The 7,455-nt window shown below is 37.0% G+C and overlaps 1 protein-coding gene across 1 annotated transcript in view; it reads right to left on the bottom strand.

The window, feature by feature from the left end:
- The window catches only part of LOC122806172 (probable peptidyl-tRNA hydrolase 2), a 292,637-nt gene that overhangs the window by 258,954 nt on the left and 26,228 nt on the right, over positions 1-7,455 (bottom strand). The gene's annotated exons all lie outside the window — the stretch shown is intronic.

The following is a 7,455-nucleotide window of genomic DNA, read 5'->3' as shown; positions in this document are numbered from 1 at the left end:
GGCCACAAAGGTAAACAACTTTACTTTAAAACCTGTAACAATATTTGCTATAAAAAATTTGCTGCCGATAACCTCCCACCCAAATTCCTCAAGATGGCAGAAGAAGCCATATTTTACCCAGTACCCATCTTAACTAATATATCCATACAGGAATCTTATGTCCTAACCATTTGGAAAAGATAACGCATCATCCCACTGCACAAGAGGAAGCTCTACAGAAGTCTAACTTTCGTCCCATTGCAATTCTCTCTCCCTCTCAAAAATCCTAGAAAAATGTGTCCATGCTCAACTTCTTTAACATTTCCTCTTAAAACAGCTCTTAACCAGTACTCACCATGGATTCCACCATGGCCATTGTACAATTACTACACTATTACCCGTTTTAGATGATATAGACAAGAAAAGGGACACTGGTAAACTTATTTCTTCCATATTTCTTATTTATCCAAAGCCTTTTTGATACCATCCCATATAGCAAACTCCTTCAACAATTGCACCATAATGGCCTACCCCCCTCCTTCACCAGTAATTTAAAAGTTACATGGCAACATACTTTCTTTCTTTACCTCCCAGTTACCACTGGAGTACCCCAAAGCTCAATTCTTGGTCCATTTCTCTAACATTTTCATTAATGACCTTTATACCTTTTATAGGCAAGATCACTTATACAATACGCTGATGATTTGACATTAATATCCTCATCTGACACTCTGGCACATCTTCCTAAAATCACACAGGAAGCCTTCACTTCTGTTGAAAACTGGCTTCACAATGCCCAATTACTCAACCCCCAAAAAACACATAACTACTTCTATTCCTCCCCAAATCACACCTGATGGACAAATCCAGCTTCAGAATCTTCTCACTTTGGTGTGACAATTGATGACAACCTCAGATTTGAGCTCCACATTCAAAATAAAAAAACTCACCAGAAACTTGGCATGCTTTATAGACATAACTTTTTTACTAACTCTGCTCTCCACCCTAGCAACCACCTGGCTCCTTCCTTCAATCTTATATGGTGCCCCTATCCTTAGCTATGTGCAGGTATCCGTTAGAACTAAACCTGAAATATGCTACAATACTGAAATATGCTACAATACAGTTGTTAAATTTCCTGCCAATAAACAATACTATACCACATCACTGCAAGGCCCTTATATGTTTGAACTGGCTTGAACTACCATGCTACCTGTCCACATCACCATTTATAAACTCCACACCTGCACTGCACTAAGCTCTATTCTTCCTTCTATCACCCAAACAGACCCCTTCACTCCAATTGTAAACAACTTCCCACCATCTATAAACCTCAGAAAGCAATTGGAAATGGACTTTACTGCTACTCTGTTGTCAAAACATGGAATTCTACACCCAGGCTATTAGAGATGTAACCTACCATCTTTCCTTCAAGCATCTTCTGAAACGTCACCTATCAAACTTACAGCTTTGCTCATGCAAAACATTTAACACCTGGTTAAACATAAATCTTGTCTACTTTTCTCTACCCCTATCTGTACAGATTCTCTACCCATCTCCACTTCCTCATCTTCACCTGGCTATCCTACCCTCTCTACAACTTTACATAACCTTTTCTTAGGACCTCCTACCCATCTATCCTAATATCCCTCACCCTTTATATTTACAATACAACTAAACACATGACTTGTACTTATTAGTACTGTGAATTGCCAAAAGGATGCTATCCAGAACTGTATATAGTGTTTTACTTGGTCTTTTCTCATTGTTTTCTTTGCAAGATATTTTAGTACATCTCTATGCCTTACAATATTGCTGATTATATTTGATATGTATAATTTTCAGCTGTTTCGTAAGTAATGTGCTTGATTTTTTTTTCTCTGTTAAATGGAGCTTTTGTCCCCAGGCCTCTGCTGAAAATGGGTTTTTGTCACCCATTTGGACTTTCCCAGTAAACAAATGTCAACCAATCTATCCATCAATAAATAGACACACACACAAACACACAAAATGTATTTTGTTTCTTCAAATGCACTTGTCGACTCACTTTCGTTTGACTGTGCTTGGAGATTAGTATTCACTTTGGAATGGGAGGTGCCAACCTACAAGAGGTTTTCTTGCATTTCAAACCAGCGTTGGCTCGATGAGGTTTTTGACAGTTTTTAATCTGACTTAATAAACTAGGTCAAATAGGTCAACTAGGCCCATTTTATTGACAGATCCAGAGATTGGTAAGGTTGTAGGCCATATTCCTAGATTTAGTTTTAAGAACAGTAGAAACTTGAAACAACATTTATGCTATAAAAGTAACAGAATGAATGAAAGATTCATTTTGCAGCGTAAAGGCACATATGCCTGTAGGGCATGTAAGACTTGTTCAAGTATATGGTCCACTTGCATGATCAAACATCGCTGCATTTAACACCTATAGAATTTCATTTTTATGCTGATTGTTGCACCAAAAATATAGTGTATTTAGCTAAGTGCAACCTGTGCAGTACATTCGACATAGGTAAAACTAACCGTATGTTGAAAGAGAGGGTTATGGAGCACTTAAATGATATACGTAACAATAAATCTACAAATGCACTAGCTAAGCATGTATCTGACTGTGGTGCTCAGCACACCTTTACGTTTTTAGTATTACAAAAATTAATGAAAGCCTTAGAGAAGGAGACATTTGTAATGAGATAATGTATAGAGCTAAGGTGGACAGTTGACTTCAAGGCTTATGCTACACCTGGTTTGAACAGCGCTGTTTCTTTAAAGCCTATTTTAAGGAAAAGGGGCTTGCCCCACTGATTTTTTATTGCAAGTTTTTATTGGCTGCTTTATATATTTAAACTGTGAATGTATTTTTACTTTTTATTAAGATCTGAAGAAGAGGGTAACCTCGAAAGCGCTGACCTTTTATTGGAATAAAGTGCATTTCACTCTACAGCAAGTATGCTTTTTCTTTACAATATATTCGTGTTTTGGGTTTATTTGTTCCATAACTTTCTTAATTTTATATTTGATATTGTCATGGTATTTACTCAAAGTGATTTATTGGGAATGGAAGCTGCGATTCCAATTGACTCTGCATAACTGACATGAGGTCCTTATATTTTTTCATTTAATGGCAATGATTAAACAATCCTCTTGTAGATCAGTATGTATATATACCTTTAAGAAGCTTTCCATGGGCCTGCACGTGTATAAATACTGAGCACATGCGAACCAGACTGCCACTTTGTAGAGAGCTGTTGAGATGTAAGCATGTATGTATGTAATGGTCCGTCAGTTAATCAGTTCATTTATATTTTATGTTGCTGCTATCCATCCTGATGTGTTTCTATATAATAAAGCATATAAACGAACTACCCCGTCTGTTCGACTTGAATTATAACATAGGACGAGAGACATCGTATCAGAATGGGCTCCAGAATCAAGACCAAGATGCACTCAGTTAATGTTGGGGGAATATAGAGGAATGGATCATCCCTACTACACGTGCAACTCGCAAAACAGGTCAGAAACAAATTCCAGGTACTAAAACTTGCTTAAATGATTTCTTACTCGAACAGTATAAAATAAAGCACTCCATGCTCAAAACGAATTTCTAGTTAAACGAAATGTACAAAACTATGATATATTGATAAAAATATTCAAAATAGTTACAAAAATATTTGAAATAATGTCCAAATCGCATAAAATGTATAAAATAAGGGAAACAACCACATTTTTTCACTATATGCTACTTTTTCATATTAAAGGTATTCAAGATATCTGAGGTATACAAAGTGTTTGCAAGTTTGCGAGTGTTATAGTGCAGTTATTTTGCAAAATACAACCACTTCAAAGCACATTTCGCAAAGTACAGTATTTCAAAGAGTTTAATGTGCATTTGAATGTTATTACAAGTACCTCATGCATGTGCATGTTCATACATAATTACAAAGGCCATATTTGTAGTATGTTTAAGCATACTTTGTTGGCATGGCTGAAGGATTTCAAAAACCTGGTCCACTTGTATTTGATAATATTGCAGAGAATTGGAGAGTGTTTGAGCAAGAGTATGATATTTGCATACAAGCTGCATTTTCTGATAAAGATGTACCTAAAAAGGCATTTATTCTGCTTAATTTAGCTAGTTCAGAATCCATAGAAAGACAACGTTCATTTGTGTATGCACCAGCTGTGTTTGAAGGAGAGTGTGAAAAAACGTCATACAGTGGTACCAGCTGAAAAAAGGGAAGACCCTGAGTACGTAAACATAAATTCAGAGAAATGTGCAACCCCCCCCCCCCCAAACGAATATTACAATGCAAAGGCACTTATTTTACACAAAGGATCAAAAGCCTGGTGAAACTTTTGCAGCATATATAACTGACTTCAGAAATAAAGCTAAAACGTGCAGATTTGATGATTTAGGGATGAGTTGATAAAAGACTTGTGTGTGGTATTAAAGATGATGCTGTGAGAAAGATTTTGCTTCGTGACACTGATTTAACTTTGAATAACGCCACTTAGAAGTCAGATATATGAGCTCACAGAAAAGCACGCAAATATACTTACAAATGAGAAACGCATGCTTCCAGTATCTTCTATTGCTAATGTTAATAGTATGTAGCACCTGGTTAAAAGAAACAGGCCCAAGCACATGGCAGCAGTTGAGAGTCCTGTAACAGTCCCTGGTAAACCCAGCAGCTTTCTAGAAAATTCCAGCGCACGCACAGTCTCAGTGAAGCACAAGGGCGAGTCAGCAAAATCAAAGCATGTTCCCTCACTTGGCCTCACAGTCAACTGTTGTAATTGTGGTGGCAATCATGTATCTAAGAAAAAAACTTAGCTTTTGGTCAGCAATGCCACAGATGTAGAAAGTGGAATCATTTCCAAAGATTTTGTAAATCAAAAAAGAGGCACATTATTTTATTAAAACAGAACATTCAAAGAGACAAGTTGATCAATTAGAAATCCATGACCCTATTGTTTATGTTGATGGTGTGTCTGTGCTTAATGAAACAGTCAATGCAGTAGATTTATGGGCAAAAAAATGAAATATTTTGTACTGTTTGGATAAATGGAAGACCATAGAGCTCAAAGCTGACACAGGTTCAAAATGCAATGTTATGTCAGCAGAAATATTTGCTAGAGTATGTGGTGGGGAGAAGCTTGATTTGGCAAAGTGTGCAAAGCTTGTTGCTTATGGTGGTGAAGAAATTCAAACCAAAGGTTCACTAGTGCTTTCATGTTATTGGTAACAGCTAAGACTTGCAATTTTATGTAATCAAAAGGCACAATTGGGCTGCAGCCCCCCCAGCTGTAAAAAAAGAAAAAGAAAATAAAAGGGAAAAAAGGAAAATAAAAGTAAAACAAATGTGAGTCCCAGAACGTGCACTCGCAGCATTTCCCGATATCCAGACTGCTGGTGAACTAGTCTGGAGCATACGCACAGAATCCGGACAATCTCACCAGCAGTCCAAAATTAGGAAGACAACATTCAACAGCAGAGATCCTAGAAGTCTATGCAGTTACAACTGCATAGACTGGAAGGGGATTGGACTGCAACGTCTTCTGCAGGAAGGGCTTTGAATGGTTGCTGAGCTTGTGTGTGTGTGTGTGTGTGTGTGTGTGTGTGTGTGTGTGTGTGTGTGTGTGTGTGTGTGTGTGTGTGTGTGTATATATATGAGATGCCCCAGTTAAATATACCTGCTGGCTAGACTCAAACCCTATAACTTGGGAGCTGCCTCATATTTTTGTTCTTGTGAAATTAAATAATGACAGGCATTTGAATTTCAGACTTCATATTATTCAGAAAATATAACATGGTAACATAAAACCTTTTATTCTAGCAAGTTTCTGTTTATAAGATCAATACTTGAAATCTGTCCCTATTTCTCAGGCTGTATTCTCCCATTATTGACTTTGTCCAGACTTTTTGTGCTAAGAGGTTGAGAGCTACGGTGAGAACTGAATTCACTGAATATGTTTGGGAGCTGTAGTCCCCCATTAATGGCTTTGTCTAGGTATTTTGTGCCAAGAGGTTGAGAGTTATGGTGAAAACTGAATTTACTAAATGATAGCCATTTAAGTTTCAGTCTACCTGTCTTTCAAGGAACAACTGATTTGGCATAGTGGGATGTTATTCTGACCCTAGTATATAGGGTCCAAAGGCCAAGACTTGACAGTAAAACACATGGTGGTAACACAGCATTTTATTTTAGCAACTTTCCAAGATTATACAAGCAATGTTTAAAATGTCTCCCTAGTGTTTCGGCTTTTGTCACCCCCCCCCCCAAAAAAATGTTGACTTTTTCCAGATTTCTTGTGCTTCAAAGTTGAGAGATACAGTTGAGTGTCGAGTGGATTTTACAAGGAGCCAAGAGCTTGAAGAGAAGTTTAATGCTGCTTATGCTGAGTTTGCTTGTATTATTAATAGCATAACAAGTAGTGTTATTTGCTTTTGATGCAGAAGACTGTGGGTTTTACTCCCACAGTATATAGCTGCATTGCTGATACAGTACTGTGTTGTACTTTTAAAGGGGGGTGGATGCTGCAGTCCTGAGAATGTCATCTTTGGTGGAGATACCTAGTAACGATGAACCTGTATCAGTTTGCCATCCATTCCCTATTGCAATATTATTAGCTTATCATTTTTTTATTGTTAACATAGGCAATTTATTCCTCAACGATTTGTAGATGAAACAATGAAATATAAAGTTGTTTGCTAGCAGCAACCACTTCATTAGTTACAGCTCTCTTTAATGTAGAATTATTTAGATGACTTTTACTTTTGCAGAGTGTGTGCATATTTACTGATACTGGTGGACTGTAGAAGTTTGAGTAGACTTTTATGATGGAGATGTTCTGAACTGGGTAGTTTTGTCATTATTAGTGCATGCATTTTGTTTCATTGTTTACTGGAAAAATGTTCAAAATAATAAATTTAAAATGCCCTCTAACAGCTGTACTGTATTATACAAGGAATACAATTTAATACAATCAGGAAGGTGTATCAAAGAAAACATGTATGTTTCCTGTGCAAGGGGCCTATTTTTTTTTATCTGCCACTGGCCAGATGCATTTTCTTTGAATGTGGGTTTCAATGCTGTTTCAATGTATGCGAGTTTCAAGGGCAGAGAAGTTTTAATGCTAAGTCTACTTTCATTGTGAGACTGCATTGCTTTGTTTAGCAGATGTCTATTAGTGTTTGTGCTGTAAAATGTAAAATAAAACTTTTAAATGAAATTCAAATTATTGTAGAAGTAAATCAGAATGCACGTTACAATATTTATGACAAATGGGGTAAAATAACCAAATAATGAGACATTGGAATAGCTGCAGGGGGTATGCCCCATTCGACCATGATTTTGTGAGGGGGGGGGCAGCAAGCCCGGGCTGAACTATACCTCTTAACTGTCCGAATTTTCACAGAATTAATAGATTTATGCTTCTTATTTTTGGTTTGTTCCTCATAAAAGTTGTGGTTTTCTG

This window comes from Protopterus annectens, chromosome 7.part0, assembly GCF_019279795.1.
Source record: "Protopterus annectens isolate FY-2018-M chromosome 7.part0, PAN1.0, whole genome shotgun sequence".
Taxonomy (NCBI): domain Eukaryota; kingdom Metazoa; phylum Chordata; order Ceratodontiformes; family Protopteridae; genus Protopterus; species Protopterus annectens.
Note: the sequence above shows the minus strand (reverse complement) of the source record. Positions and strands in the feature narration are given on the sequence as shown.